The 17,028-nt window shown below is 37.9% G+C and overlaps 1 protein-coding gene across 3 annotated transcripts in view; it reads right to left on the reverse strand.

Annotated features, from left to right (window-relative positions):
- Positions 1–17,028, reverse strand: part of STAG1 (STAG1 cohesin complex component) — a 496,328-nt gene that overhangs the window by 419,692 nt on the left and 59,608 nt on the right. The window lies entirely within an intron of this gene.

Below are 17,028 nucleotides of genomic sequence, written 5' to 3' on the forward strand. Positions count from 1 at the left end.
AATAAAATTGACAAATTTTTAGCTACACTGATAAAGGGGGAAAAAAGATGCAAATGCCTAAAATCAGAAACAGAAGGGGGAAACATGATTAACAAAAACTCCGTAATAAAAACAATTTTAAGAGAATACTATGGGGAGAGGTGCCAGGATGGCGACTTAGCAAGGTGCATGATTTAGTTCGTTTTCCAGAACTACTACTAAATAACCAGGAACAGTACAGAACAGCTCCTGGGAACAAATCAGTGACCGGACACACAGCGTACCCCAGACTAGACCAGCTGGACCAGATGCGAGCCGCCCCCCCCAGAACCATGAGTTCCCCAAGACGTGGTGGCCAGTGCCCTTCTCCCATAGGCTGCTTCCCAGAGGGGAAAGGAAAAAGACTTTACCAGCAGCAGGGGCTGAGGAAAACCAAACACCAACTGTGGAATTAATTAACAAATTCTGACAATTAAAAATGGGCCCCCCGCTCAGGTGAACCTGGTCAAAGTGGAGGTCACTCATTTTTGCCACGGCGACAAGGGGGCAGGTCTGACGGGAAAAGAAAAAAAAAAAAGAAACAGAGGTTTCTGTGGCTGTGTTTCTACAAAGTCTTGACTGCCTTTGGATACAGCGGCAGGGCTTCTCAGGCTTCAACTGCCCCAGGCATAGGCAGAAGCAAGCTTATTTGAGGTCCTGTCTGGAGCCTGTGCCTTCACCAGGGGAGGGGTGAAGCCCAACTTAGGTGGAATCCCTACCTTAAGGAATTCAGACACCAGGGCTTGGTAATATGAAGCCATTAAAACCAGTCTACAACCTCTCATCTGTCTCCACCACGCCCCCAGCAGGGAGAGTCTGCCTAAGTTATGCCAAAGTTAAAGGTACATCTTATGCTGGTGGGACCTGCAGGCAGACAAGTGCCTCATAGTAGGCAGGATAAGAAAAGCAGAGTCCAAACACTTCACAGGAAAGTGTTTCAACCTGCTGGGTCTCACCATCAGGGAAAACTGACACAGGTGACTCTTTCCTCCTGACAGGAGGCCAGTTTGGTCTGGGAAAATCCAGCTGGGGTTTATCATACCTAAGTAGACCCTCCTAAGGGTGGGGGGGAAAGGCACCATACAGGCAGGACAAGAAACAAAAAAACAAGAACTGAAAAATCCTCCTCTGTTAAACAAAAAAGCTAGTGGTCCAGAAAAAGCTGAAATGAATGTCAAAGAAGAGAAAAACAACAAATTCATCCAGCAAGAAAACCCTAGGTAAAAGAAGTGAAAGCAATCTCCAGAATAAACTAATTAAGGTAGTTAAATGCCTAGATGCCAGCAAAAAATAACAAATCACACTACAAAAATTGAATATAGGGCCCAAAGGAACAAACCAACAATTCAAATGAGATACAGGAGCTGAAACAACTAATTCAGAATATACGAACAGACATGGAAAACTTCATCAAAAACCAAATCAATGAATTGACGGAGGATATAAAGAAGGCAAGGAGTTCTTTCTCGGCCCGTGGCCTCCCCGACGCCAGCCAGCCCTCCTCTTCCCCGTTCTCCACCCGCGGCGCTCCCACTGCCAGCCAGCCCTCCTCTTCCACCTTCTCCGCCCGCGGCGCTCCCGCCGCCAGCCAGCCCTCCTCTTCCCCCCTTCTACTCCGGCGGCGCTCCCGCCGCCAGCCAGCCCTCCTCTTGCCCCTTCGGCTCCGGCGGCGCTCCCCCTGCCAGCCAGCCCTCCTCTTCTCCCTTCTGCTCCGGCGGAGCTCCCGCCGCCATCTTGCCCTGCTCTTTTCCCTTCTGCTCCGGCGGCGCTCCATCCGCCATCTTATCCTTCCCTTTCTCCTCCTGCTCCGGCAGCTCTCCAACCACCACCGGACCCTCTTCCGCCTTCACCGGCTCCTCCGCCACCGGTCTCGACAACTTTGCCACCCTCACCTTTCCTCCTCCAGAACAGCTACTGGGGGAGTGGAAACGATACAGAGCAGCTCCCAGAGCCACGACGGAGATCAAAGGCACGGCGTAACCCATCCTGGAACGGCTGACTGTCTGAGAGAACCAGCTCCGGTGAGATCGCCGAGGGGCACGGGCTTTCCCGGGCGATACAGCAAGCGGCCGGAGTCCCTCCCTTCCTCCTTCCCAGGCCAGCTGGCAGAATTGGGCAGGCAGTCCGCTCGGGCCACGGGGGCTGGCGCCCCCACTACGCGAGGCCCCCCGGACCAACTGAGAGAGTTGGCACGAAAATCCCCAAACCACGGAGAACGGTGACCGGGGGGGGTCCCTTCCAAACACGTGACTCCCCGGTCTGGCTGGGATCGGTGCACTATCCCGGGCTGCGGAGGCCAGCGACACTCCCCGCGTTCAGACCCCAGGGCAGGCTGGCACTCTTCCAAACCGCTTCGGCTGGTGAACCTCCCCCACGGTGAAAGTTTTCCAAAGTTAAAGGACCCACGCCACCTTTTACTGGTGGAACCCGCAGACAAACGTGTGCCACGAGCGCCACCTACTGGGAAGGATAAGAAAAACAGAACCCAGAGATTTCACAGAAAAATCTTTCAACCTGTTGGGTCCAACACCCAGGGAAATCTGACTAAAGGCCCAGATGCCAGCAGAAGATAACGGATCACGCTCAGAAAATTGAAAATATGGCCCAGTCAAAGGAACAAACCAATAGTTCAAATGAGATACAGGAGCTGAAACAATTAATGCTGAATATACGAACAAAAATGGAAAACCTCTTCAAAAACGAAAACAATAAATTGACGGAGGACATGAAGAAGACATGGGCTGAACAAAAAGAAGAAATAGAAAAACTGAAAAAAGAAATCACAGAGCTTATGGAAGTGAAGGATAAAGTAGAAAAGATGGAAAAAACAATGGATACCTACAATGATAGATTTAAAGAGACAGAAGATAGAATTAGTGATTTGGAGGATGGAACATCTGAATTCCAAAAAGAAACAGAAATTATCAGGAAAAGAATGGAAAAATTTGAACAGGGTATCAGGGAACTCAAGGACAATATGAACCGCACAAATATACGTGTTGTGGGTGTCCCAGAAGGAGAAGAGAAGGGAAAAGGAGGAGAAAAACTAATGGAAGAAATTATCACTGAAAATTTCCCAACTCTTATGAAAGACCTAAAATTACAGATCCAAGAAGTGCAGCGCACCCCAAAGAGATTAGACCCAAATAGGCGTTCTCCAAGACACTTACTAGTTAGAATGTCAGAGGTCAAAGAGAAAGAGAGGATCTTGAAAGTAGCAAGACAAAAACAATCCATCACATACAAGGGAAACCCAATAAGACTATGTGTAGATTTCTCAGCAGAAACCATGGAAGCTAGAAGACGGTGGGATGATATATTTAAATTACTAAAAGAGAAAAACTGCCAACCAAGACTCCTATATCCAGCAAAATTACCCTTCAAAAATGAGGGAGAAATTAAAACATTCTCAGACAAAAAGTCACTGGGAGAATTTGTGACCAAGAGACCAGCTCTACAAGAAATACTAAAGGGAGCACTAGAGTCAGAACCGAAAAGACAGAAGAGAGAGGTATGGAGAAGAGTGTAGAAAGAAGGAAAGTCAGATATGATATATATAACACAAAAGGCAAAATGGTAGAGGAAAATATTATCCAAACAGTAATAACTCTAAATGTTAATGGACTGAATTCCCCAATCAAAAGACATAGACTGGCAGAATGGATTAAAAAACAGGATCCTTCTATTTGCTGTCTACAGGAAACACATCTTAGACCCAAAGATAAACATAGGTTGAAAGTGAAAGGTTGGGAAAAGATATTTCATGCAAATAACAACCAGAAAAGAGCAGGAGAAGCTATACTAACATCCAACAAATTAGACTTCAAATGTAAAATAGTTAAAAGAGACAAAGAAGCACACTATATACTAATAAAAGGAACAATTAAACAAGAAGACATAACAATCATAAATATTTATGCACCGAACCAGAATGCCCCAAAATACGTGAGGAATACACTGCAAACACTGAAAAGGGAAATAGACTCATATACCATAATAGTTGGAGACTTCAATTCACCACTCTCATCAATGGACAGAACATCTAGACAGAGGATCAATAAAGAAATAGAGAATCTGAATATTACTATAAATGAGCTAAACTTAACAGACATTTATAGGACATTACATCCCACAACAGCAGGATACACCTTTTTCTCAAGTGCTCATGGATCATTCTCAAAGATAGACCATATGCTGGGTCACAAAGCAAGTCTTAACAAATTTAAAAAGATTGAAATCATACACAACACTTTCTCGGATCATAAAGGAATGAAGTTGGAATAAAACAATAGGGGGAGTGCCAGAAAATTCACAAATACGTGGAGGCTCAACAACACACTCTTAAACAACAAGTGGGTCAAAGAAGAAATTGCAAGAGAAATTATTAAATACCTCGAGGCGAATGAAAATGAAAACACAACATATCAAAACTTATGGGACATAGCAAAGGCGGTGATAAGAGGGAAATTTATTGCCCTAAATGCCTTTATCAGAAAAGAAGAAAAGGCAAAAATGCAGGAATTAACTATCCACTTGGAAGAACTGGAGAAAGAACAGCAAACTAATCCCAAAGCAAGCGAAAGGAAAGAAATAACAAAGATTAGAGCAGAAATAAATGAAATTGAAAACATGAAAACAATAGAGAAAATCAATAAGGCCAGAAGTTGGTTCTATGAGAAAATCAATAAGATTGATGGGCCCTTAGCAAGATTGACAAAAAGAAGAAGAGAGAGGATGCAAATAAATAAGATCAGAAATGGAAGAGGAGACATAACTACTGACCTCACAGAAATAAAGGAGGTAATAACAGGATACTATGAACAACTTTACGCTAATAAATACAACAATTTAGATGAAATGGACGGGTTCCTGGAAAGACATGAACAACCAACTTTGACTCAAGAAGACATAGATGACCTCAACAAACCAATCACAAGTAAAGAAATTGAATTAGTCATTCAAAAGCTTCCTAAAAAGAGAAGTCCAGGACCAGATGGCTTCACATCTGAATTCTATCAAACATTCCAGAAAGTATTAGTACCAACTCTCCTCAACTCTTCAAAAAAATCGAAGTGGAGGGAAAACTACCTAATTCATTCTATGAAGCCAATATCACCCTCATACCAAAACCAGGCAAAGACATTACAAAAAAAGAAAACTACAGGCCAATCTCTCTAATGAATATAGATGCAAAAATCCTCAATAAAATTCTAGCAAATCGTATCCAACAACACATTAAAAGAATTATACATCATGACCAAGTAGGATTCATCCCAGGTATACAAGGATGGTTCAACATAAGAAAATCAATTAATGTAATACACCATATCAACAAATCAAAGCAGAAAAATCACATGATTATCTCAATTGATGCAGAGAAGGCATCTGACAAGATTCAACATCCTTTCCTGTTGAAAACACTTCAAAAGATAGGAATACAAGGGAACTTCCTTAAAATGATAGAGGGAATATATGAAAAACCCACAGCTAATATCATCCTCAATGGGGAAAAATTGAAAACTTTCCCCCTAAGATCAGGAACAAGACAAGGATGTCCACTATCAGCACCATTATTCAACATTGTGTTGGAGGTTCTAGCCAGAGCAATTAGACAAGAAAAAGAAATACAAGGCATCAAAATTGGAAAGGAAGAAGTAAAACTATCATTGTTTGCACACGATATGATACTACACATCGAAAACCCGCAAAAATCCACAACAAAACTACTAGAGCTAATAAATGAGTACAGCAAAGTAGCAGGTTACAAGATCAACATTCAAAGATCTGTAGCATTTCTATACATGAGCAATGAACAAGCTGAGGGGGAAATCAAGAAACGAAATCCATTTATAATTGCAACTAAAAGAATAAAATACCTAGGAATAAATTTAACTATAGAGACAAAAAACCTATATAAAGAAAACTACAAAAAACTGGTAAAAGAAATCACAGAAGACCTAAATAGATGGAAGGGCATACTGTGTTCATGGATTGGAAGACTAAATATAGTTAAGATGTCAATCCTACCTAAATTGATCTACAGATTCAATGCAATACCAATCAAAATCCCAACAACTTATTTTTCAGAAATAGAAAAACCAATAAGCAAATTTATCTGGAAGGACAGTGTTCCCCGAATTGCTAAAAACACCTTGAGGAAAAAAAAACGAAGCTGGAGATCTTGCGCTGCCTGACTTTAAGGCATATTATGAAGCCACAGTGGTCAAAACAGCATGGTATTGGCATAAAGATAGATATGTCGACCAATGGAATCGAATAGACTGCTCAGATATAGACCCTCTCATCTATGGACATTTCATCTTTGATAAGGCAGTCAAGCCAACTCACCTGGGACAGAACAGTCTCTTCAATAAATGGTGCCTAGAGAGCTGGATATTCATATGCAAAAGAATGAAAGAAGACCCATATCTCACACCTTATACTAAAGTTAACTCAAAATGGATCAAAGATCTAAACATTAGGTCTAAGACTATAAAACAGAGGAAAATGTAGGGACATATCTTATGAAACTTCCAATTGGAGGCAGTTTTATGGACCTTAAACCTAAAGCAAGAGCACTGAAGAAGGAAATAAATAAATGGGAGCTCCTCAAAATTAAACACTTTTGTACATCAAAGAACTTCATCAAGAAAGTAGAAAGACAGCCTACACAATGGGAGATAATATTTGGAAATGACATATCAGATAAAGGTCTAGTATCCAGAATTTATAAAGAGATTGTTCAACTCAACAACAAAAAGACAGCCAACCCAATTACAAAATGGGAAAAAGACTTGAACAGACACCTACCAGAAGAGGAAACACAAATGGCCAAAAGGCACATGAAGAGATGCTCAATGTCCCTGGCCATTAGAGAAATGCAAATCAAAACCACAATGAGATATCATCTCACACCCACCAGAATGGCCATTATCAACAGAACAGAAAACGACAAGTGCTGGAGAGGATGCGGAGAAAGAGGCACACTTATCCACTGTTGGTGGGAATGTCAAATGGTGCAACCACTGTGGAAGGCAGTTTGGCGGTTCCTCAAAAAGCTGAATATAGAATTGCCATATGACCCAGCAATACCACTGCTGGGTATCTACTCAAAGGACTTAAGGGCAAAGACACAAACGGCCATTTGCACACCAATGTTTATAGCAGCGTTATTTACAATTGCAAAGAGATGGAAACAGCCAAAATGTCCATCAACAGAAGAGTGGCTAAACAGACTGTGGTATACACATACGATGGAATATTATGCAGCTTTAAGACAGGATAAACTTATGAAGCATGTAATAACACGGATGGACCTAGAGAACATTATGCTGAATGAGTCCAGCCAAAAACTAAAGGACAAATACTGTATGGTCCCACTGATGTGAACGGACATTCGAGAATAAACTTGGAATATGTCATTGGTAACAGAGTCCAGCAGGAATTTGAAACAGGGTAAGATAATGGGTAATTGGAGCTGAAGGGATACAGACTGTGCAACAGGACTAGATAGAAAAACTCAAAAATGGACAGCACAATAATACCTAATTGTAAAGTAATCATGTTAAAACACTGAATGAAACTGCATCTGAGCTATAGGTTTTTTTTGTTTGTTTGTTTGTTTTACTATTATTATTACTTTTATTTCTTTTCTCTATATTAACACTCTATATCTTTTTCTGTTGTGTTGCTAGTTCTTCTAAACCGATGCAAATGTACTAAGAAACGATGATCATACATCTATGTGATGATGTTGAGAATTGCTGATTGCATGTGTAGAGTGGTGTGATTTCTAAATGTTGGGTTAATTTCTTTATTTACGTTAATTAATAAAAAAAGTGGTAGGAAATCAATGATGCAAATGTTCAAAAAAATGATTATGGTGATGAATACACAACTATGTGATATATTATGAGCCACTGATTGTACAGCATGCATGGAATGTTTATATGTCAAGAACGTTTGTACATTTGTATGTTAAATTTTTACAATAAAAATATTAAAATAAAATGTATTTTTAAACCTTGCAAAAAAAAAAAAAAGAAGGCAAGGAATGGGCAAAAAGAAGAAATCGAAAGTCTGAAAAAAACAAATCACAGAACTTATGGGAATGAAAGATACAGTAGAAGAGATGAAAAAAACAATGGAAACCTACAATGTTAGATTTCAAGAGGGAGAAGACAGGATAAGTAAACTGGAGGACGGAACATCTGAAATCCAATAAACAAAAGAAAATACAGGGAAAAAAACTGGAAATATATGAGCAGAGACTCAGGGAATTGAATAACAATACGAAGCGCAAGAATATACGTGTTGTGGCTGTCCCAGAAGGAGAAGAGAAAGGAAAAGGAGGAGAAAAACTAATGGAGGAAATTATCACTGAAAATTTCCCAACTATTATGAAAGACTTAAAATTACAGATCCAAGAAATGCAGCGCACCCCAAAGAGAATAGATCCAAACAGACGTACTCCAAGACATTTACTAATCAGAATGTCAGAGGTCAAAGAGAAACAGAGAATCTTGAAAGCAGCAAGAGAAAAGCAATCCATCACATACAAGGGAAGCCCATAAGAGGACACTATGAACAAATATATGCCAACAAATTAGATAGCGTAGATGAAATGGACTGATATTGAGAAACAAACTACACTGCCTCAAGAAAAAGTAAATCTCAACAGACCAATGCAAGTAAAAAACTTAAATCAATAATCAAATATCTTTGAACAAACACAAGTGATTGATGGCTACAGAATTTTAATGAATATTTCAAGATGAATTAACACCAATCCTGCTCAAACTCTTCCAAAAATTGAAGAAGGAATAATCCCTAATTAATGAGGCCAACATCATACTCATAGCCAAGTAGGATAAAAATACCACAAGAGGGCAGGCCACGGTGGCTCAGCAGGTAAGAATGCTTGCCTGCCAAGCCCGAGGACTGGGGTTCGATTCCCGGTGCCTGCCCATGTAAAAAAATAAATAAATAAATAAATAAAAGGGGAATCTATTAAAAAAAAAAAAAAAATACCACAAGAAAATTACCGATCAATTGCCTTTATGAATATGATGCAAAAATCTTCAACAAAATACTAGCAATCCAAATCTAACAGCACACTAAAAAATTATGCACCATGATCCTGTGGAATTTATTCTACGCATGCACAAGCAGTTCAACAGAGGAAAATCAATTAATGTAACACATTCACTTAATAGACTAAGCAGGGAAAAAATGTAACTAAATTGATGTAAAAAAATAAAGGGGGGATTTGACAAAATCCAACTTCGCCCTTTCTTAATAAAATCATTTATAACTAGGAATAGATGACAACATCAATATGTTAATGGGTATATATGAAAAATCCACATCTAACATCAAACTCAATGGTGAAAACTGAAAACTTTCCCTCTAAAGTCAAGAACAATGCCCAGTGTCACCACTGTTATTCAACATTGCACTGGAAGTACTAGCCAAATCAAGCAGGCAAGAAAGAGAAATAAAAGACATTCAAACTGGAAAGGAATGAGTAAAACCTTCCTTTGTTGCATATAACATGATCATCTATACAGAAAGTCATGAAAAATCCGTAACAGAATTCCTAAAATACATAAATTCAGCAAAGTGGGATGGTACAAAAGCAACGCCCAAAAAAACATTAATGTTTCCATACACTAATAATATGCAAATTTAAGAGGAAATTAAGAAAAACATCCATTTAAAATACCAAATAAAGAACCATATACAGAGGAATAAATTTAACTGAACATATATAGAGATTATATACAAAATACTGCTAAAAGTGAAGACAAAAATTAACTGAAAGCAAATCTTTTCATATAAATGCTTAATCAGTTGGCTATTTAGTCACTTGGCAATAAAATATATTTATACTTAAAGTGGAAGTGGAATAAACATTGCATGAAAAATGCAACCTTATCAAATTCATTAGTAATAACCTTTATATCCTTTTAGTAGTAAGAACATTTAATTGTTTGTTGAATCTTTCCTGAACATCTAGCCTCTAAAGACATATCCTCTTAAGGAGCCTGTAAACTATGCATGATGGAAAGTCTTGTATTTTATTAAGGATTGGCTACTGGTTTACTTACCACACCTATAAAATTGTGGCTATAAACGTCATTGTTTACAAAACTCCTTGTGATTCATAGTTTCACTTGATTAGCTATGTTGTAGAAATATTAAAATAGTTGTTGAATAATATCTTTTAATAGTATAAAGAATCACTACTGACTTCAGAGCAACTCTAATTAATCAAATAGGTAAAAGCATGTTTTGAATGAAGTACCTACCCAGAAAAAAATATTCTTAAATAAGAATAAATGGAACGCTATCCATGTCCATGGACTGAAAAACTAAATACAACAGAAGTCAGTTCCATCCAAAGCAATTTAAAAATTCATCACAACCTCAACTGAACTTACAACATCCATCTTTGCAGAAATGGAAAAGCCAACCATCAAACTTATAAGGACGAATGTCCAACTATATGATGATAATGTGAGTCACTGACTGCATACTTTGGATGGATTAGACAATGTGTAAATGCATCTCAATAAAATTGCATTACAAAAAAATTTTAATATGGAGAGTAAGAGTTTCCAAATTGCCAAAGCCATCTTGAATAAGCAGAGAAAACATGAAGGAGCCACACTTCCTGATTTCAAAAATATTACAAAGCTACAGTAATCAAATCAGCTTTGTACTGGTGCAAAGACAGATATACAGACCAATGGAGTTCAGAGATAAACCCTCATATCCATGGCTAATTAATTTTTCACAAGGAATCAAGTCCGGTCAATAGGCCAAAAATAATCTCTTTAACAAGTGTTGCTAGGAAAAGTGAATATCCACATGCCATAAAATAAAGTGGAACCATTGCTTATATCATAAACGTTAACTTAAAAGGATCAAAGGGGCAGGTCACAGTGGCTCAGCAGGCAGAGCTCTCGCCTGCCATGCCAGAGACCCGGGTTCTATTCCTGGAGCCTGCTCATGCTAAAAAAAAAGGGGGGCGGGGGGGGGGGGGAATCAAAGACCTATATATAAGAAAACAAACCAAAAAACTCTTACAAGAAAACACTGGGAAGCATCTTTGGAATCTTGGGTTAAACAATGATTTCTCAGACTCTGTGCCTAAACTATGAGCAACAGAAGAAAATAATAGACAAATGGGACTTAATGAAAATGAAAAATTTTTGTGTAAGGGCCTTCATCATTAAAGTAACAGGACAACATACAGGAGAAACTATTTGGGAGGATACATGTGATAAGAGTTTAATATCCAGAATAAATTAAAAATCCTACAACTCAACAATAAAAAGAAATAATTGTAAAATCGGCTTAAGACTTAAAAACATTTCATCAAACAAGATAGACAAAATGCCAAAATACATTTGAAAAGGCAAATACATATGTACAACATAATTAACCATTAAAAAACTGCAAATCAAAACCACAAAGAGGGGTAGGCATTGTAAGCAGCAGACCCACTGGACACTATGGATTGGCTCCCTGTCCCATGAACAAGAAGTAGCCCTGCCCCTGTGCCACACATGCCATCTTCCCAGCTGGGCAATGCACTCAAAGAGGGTTGGGCCGGAGGGGAGAAGGCACCTCAGGAGTATAATCTGCTGGGAAAAAGCAGTAAGTGCAGACTGGGAAACTCCCTATCTACCTGGGCATTTTTTAACATATTTTTTCTACATTACATTTTACTGCTTTATCTTTTCTTTTTTTTCCTCCCTACTCTGTGCACCACTCTGAGTTCATTCCCAATATGTCTTGGGATATCTCCTAATCTTGGGGCTTACAACTGTTGAAGTGTCTATGTTTTTTTTATTTTTAATTTTTATTCTGTTGCTTTTGTGTTATGATTATTATTATTTTGGGTTCATAGGCCAAGAATCAAACCCCAGTCTTCTCCATGGCAGGCGGGAATTCTGCCACTGACTACCTGAGAATCCCTGCCTAACTTTTAACAGACTCTCAAGTAGAACTATACCCCCTATGAGATATGGGCCTTGCTTTGGAAGGGAATTACTGACAAACCAATTATTATAATTATTGCACAAACCAAGTGCAAAAGGGAACCTTCAAGATAAAATAAAGTAAATATAAAACTTCAGATGCGTGAAGGAAACCAACTAGCATTATTAAGATGATTAAATACCCCAAACACAACAGAATATCACAAAGCACATAAAGATCCAAGCACAAACAACCAAATCACAACACTGGAAGGGACACAGAATATGGAACAATTACTCAAGGATAATTATTTTAAAAATAACGGATATCAGGAAAACACAAGAAGAGCATAAAGAAGAATTCAAAAGAGTAAATAGAAAAACAGCATATGTAACAGAGATGAAGGATACAGGAGACCAAATTAGAAACATACTGAAGACATACAATACATTCAAAGAAACAGAAGGAAGAATAAATGAGCATGAAAACAGAATAACAACTAAACTAGAGTGCAAAAAAGAACAAATAGCATGAAAGATGGAAAAAATGGAATTGGATCTTAGGAAAATGATGGTCTAGAAGAGGCACACAAATATTTTAAGAATCACTGGTCTAGAAGAGGCACACAAATATTTTAATCACTGGTGTCTGAGGAGAAAAGTAGTGCAAATGGTTGGGATGGTTAGTTGAAGATAAAGAAAAAAATGAGAAGTTTCTAGAAAAAAAACCCAACCCTTATTTATATAAACATAAACACAAATCAAAGAGGCCCAACAAACAGCAAACAGAATAAATTCAAATAAGCATACTCCAAGACATACACCTATCAAAATGTCAAGTGGTAAAGAGAAAGAGAAAGCCTTGAAAGCATGAGAAAAGCAATCTACTACATACAAGGTATGTCAGTTTGAAAGGATTGTATGCCCTAGAAAAGTCAAGATTTAATCCTGATTCACCTTGTGGAGGCAGTCTTTTCTTTTAATCACTATTCAGCACCACAGGTTGGAAATTTTATTAGATTATCTCCAGAGATGTGGTGTGCCCAATCATGATTATTAGCTTTTCATTAGAGGGAGATGTGACTCTGTCCATTCAAGTTGGGTCTTTAGTTTATTGGAATCCTTTAAAAGAGAAAATATTTTGGAAAGAGCCACAAGAACCACAAGAGTCCATGCAGCCAGAAACTTTTGGAAATAAAGAGAGAAAATGTCCCCGGGAGAGCTTCATGAAACAAGAAGCCTGGAAAGAAAGCTATAGCACACATCACCGAGCCAATTTTGCCGTGTGCCTTTCCAGTAGAGAGAGAAACCCTGATTGTCACAACTTTCTTGAACCAAGATATCTTTCCATGGATGCCTTAGATTGGACATTTCTATAGTCTTGCTTTAATCTGGACAATTTCATGGCTTTAGAAATGTAAACTTGCAACTTTAATAAACTCCCTTTTGAAAGCCGTTCTGTTTCTGGTATATCACATTCTGACATCTAGCAAACTAGAACGCAAGGGAAATCACCTAAGACTGAGTTTGGACTACTCAGCAGGTACCATAAATGTAAGAAGGGAGTAGTATGATATATTTAAGATCCTGAATGAGAAAAGCTTCCAGCCAAGAATTCTTTCTTTAGCCAAGTTGTCCATCAAAATTGAGGGAGAGAGTAAAATCTTCAAAGACAAACAAAGACTGAGCGAATTAGTCAACAAGAGACCTGCACTACAAGAAATACTAAAGAAAGCCCTGTCAAAAAAAAAAAACAGGAGAGGGAAAGGGCACAGAATTGAAGACTACCAATACAGCAATTTAAAGGGTAAAAAGAGGGAAAAATATTTGATCTGACAAATAAAACCAAGAGGGTAAGTTGATACATTCAAGAGCTGCATTTACAGTAATAATTTTGAACATTTACAGATTAAACTCACAATTAAAAGCTACAGATTGCCAGAATGGATTAAGAAATATGATCCATCTATATACTCTTTATAAGAGATGCATCTTAGAACAAAGGACACAAATAGATAGAAAATGAAAGGATGGAAAAAGATGTTCCATGCAAGCTGTAAACAAAAGAAAGCACAAGCAGCTATATTTTTCTCTAAGGGGAAAACATTTTAAATGTTAAGACATTGTAAGAGACAAAGGACACCACATATTAATAAAAGGGACAATACATGAATCAGTAATAACAATCATAAATGTTTACGCTCCGAATCAAGGCACTCCAAAGTATATGAGGTAAACCTTGGCAAAACTGAAGGGGGCTATAGACGTTTCAAAAATAACAGTGGGAGAGTTCAACACACCACTCTCCACTATAGACAGAACAACCAGTCAGAGGATCAAAAAAGGAGAAAACATAAACAATGTGATAAACTAACTAGACCTAATAAACATATATAGACTGTTACACCCCAAAACACCAGGACATACATTCTTCTTCTCTAGTGCACCTAGAATGTTCTTTGGGATAGATCATATAATTGGATGCAAAACAACTCTTTATAAATATGAAAAGACTGAAATTATTCAAAGCCCTTTCTCTGACCACAAAGGAATAAGATGAAAAATAATAACTGCCAGAGAACCAGAGCTTTCATATTTCAAAATATGGAGATTAGCGATGCAAATGTACTAAGAAATGATGAATATGCAACTATGTGATGATATTAAGAATTACTGATTATATATGTAGAATGGAATGATTTCTAAATGTTTTGTTAGTTAATAATAAAAAAAAATATATGGAGATTAGAGTGGGCCACGGTTGCTCAGCAGGTAAGAATGCTTACCTGCCATGCCCGAGGACCCGGGTTTGATTCCCGGTGCCTGCCCATGTAAAAAAAAAAAAAAAAAATGGAGAATAAACACCACATTCTTAAATAATCAATAGGTCAAAGAAGAAACTGCTAGAGAAATTAATACATAGCTGGAGATAAACGATAATGAGAATAAATCAGAACCCATGGAATGCGACAAAGGCAGAACTGAGAGGGAAACTGACTGCCCTAAATGCCTATATTGAAAAACAAGAATAAGCAAACATCGAGGACTTAACTGCTCACCAAGAGAAATTAAATAAAAGCAAACTAACCCCAAAGCAAACAGAAAAAGAGAAATAAAGATTAAAGCAGAATAAACTGGAGAACAACAACAAAACAGAGAGAATCAAAATCAAAAGTTAGTTCTTTGAGAAAAAACAGTAAAATTGATTTTAGTCTAGCTAGACTGACAAAGTCTGACAAAGAAAAAAAGAGACAGGACACAAATAAAATCAGAAATGAGAGGGGGGTCATTACCAGGAATCCTGAAGAAATTTTTAAAATCATAAGAAATAATATGAACTAAAAAAAAATTCTATTCAAAATAGCAACCAAAAGAATCACGGATCTAGGAGTAAGCCTAACCAAGGACGTCAAGAACTTCTACATAGAAAACTACAAAACACTGCTGAAAAAAATAAAAAATGACCTAAATAGATGGAAAGACACTCCACGTTCATGGAAAGGAAAGTTGAATGTCGTTAAGGTGTCCAATCTACCCAAACTGATCTACAAATTCAATGATCTACAAATACAAACCAATCAAATTCCCAACAACCTACTTTGAAGACTTGGAAAAGCTAGTTATCAAATTGATTTGTAAGGGAAAGAGACACAAACAGCTACAGATATTCTAAAAGCCAAGAGTGAAGTTGAAGGACTAACACTTTCTCACTTTAACATTTACTATAAAGCCACAGAGGTCATAACAGCATGGTACTGGCACAAAGATAAAAATATCAACCAATGGAATCAAATTGAGAATGTGACGACAGACCACCAAATCCATAGACAATTAATCTTCAATAAGGCCCCTAAATCCACTGAATGGAACAGAATAATCTTTTCAGTGAATGGGCACGGAAGAATGGATCTCAACATCCAAAAGAATGAAACCCTATCTAACAACCTATATAAAAATTAATTAAAAATGGATTGTCTCAAATGTAAGAGCCAGTATCATAAAACTTCTAGAAGAAAATGCAGGGAAACATCTTCGAGAACTAGTAAAAGGGGTAGCTTCTTAAACTTTATACCTAAAGTACAAGCAACGGAAGAAAAAACAGATAAATGCGAACTCCTTAAAATCAAGAGCTTCTGTGGCTCAAAGGACTTTTTTGTTTCTTTTATTTTTTAGCCTAAAAAACTTCATCAAAAAGGTGAAGAGGCAGTCAACTGAATGGGAGAAAAAAATAACACTTCCATTGAGTTGACACTCTTCTGAAGAATACAAATGGTTATAAAACATAAGAAGAGATGTTCATTTTCATTAGCTGTAAGGGAAATGCAAATCAAGAGGACAATGAGATATCACCTCACATCTATAAGACTGGCTGCTATTAAACAAAAAGAAAAACAACAGACGTTGGAGAAACTGGAACACTTATTCACTATTGGTGGGAATGTATAATAGGCAGCAGCTGAGGAAAACGGTTTGGTGATTCCACAGAAATCTAAATATCAAGTTGCCCTTTGACCAGGCAATAACACTACTAAGTACATACCGTGAAGAGCTGAAAGCAGCGAAACAAACAGATATTTACACATCAATGTTCACGCGGCACTATTCACAACTGCCAAACGATGGAAACAATCCAAGCACCCATCAACAGATAAGTGAATAAATAAAATGTGATACACACACACACACACACACACACACGATGGAATATTAAGTGGTAATAAGTGAAATGAGGTCCTCAAACATTTGAATGTGCCTGAACCTTGAGAACATAATGCTGAGTGAGATACAAAACACAAAGGAACGTATATTGTATATTTTCACTACTATGACTCTGGTAAAGGTAATCTCAGTGGTTCCACAGTAGAATATAGCTAGAGATGGAAGAAAGGGTACCCAATGAGGATGAACTTAAATGCACGGGAACAGATAGAAGTAGGATGGTGTGCTGGTTTGAAAGGATGTATGGACCCTAGAAAAGCCACGTTTTAATAAAAATGCCATTTCGTAAAGGTTGAGTAATCCC

The sequence above is a fragment of the Tamandua tetradactyla genome, chromosome 15, assembly GCF_023851605.1.
Source record: "Tamandua tetradactyla isolate mTamTet1 chromosome 15, mTamTet1.pri, whole genome shotgun sequence".
In the NCBI taxonomy this organism is placed as follows: domain Eukaryota; kingdom Metazoa; phylum Chordata; class Mammalia; order Pilosa; family Myrmecophagidae; genus Tamandua; species Tamandua tetradactyla.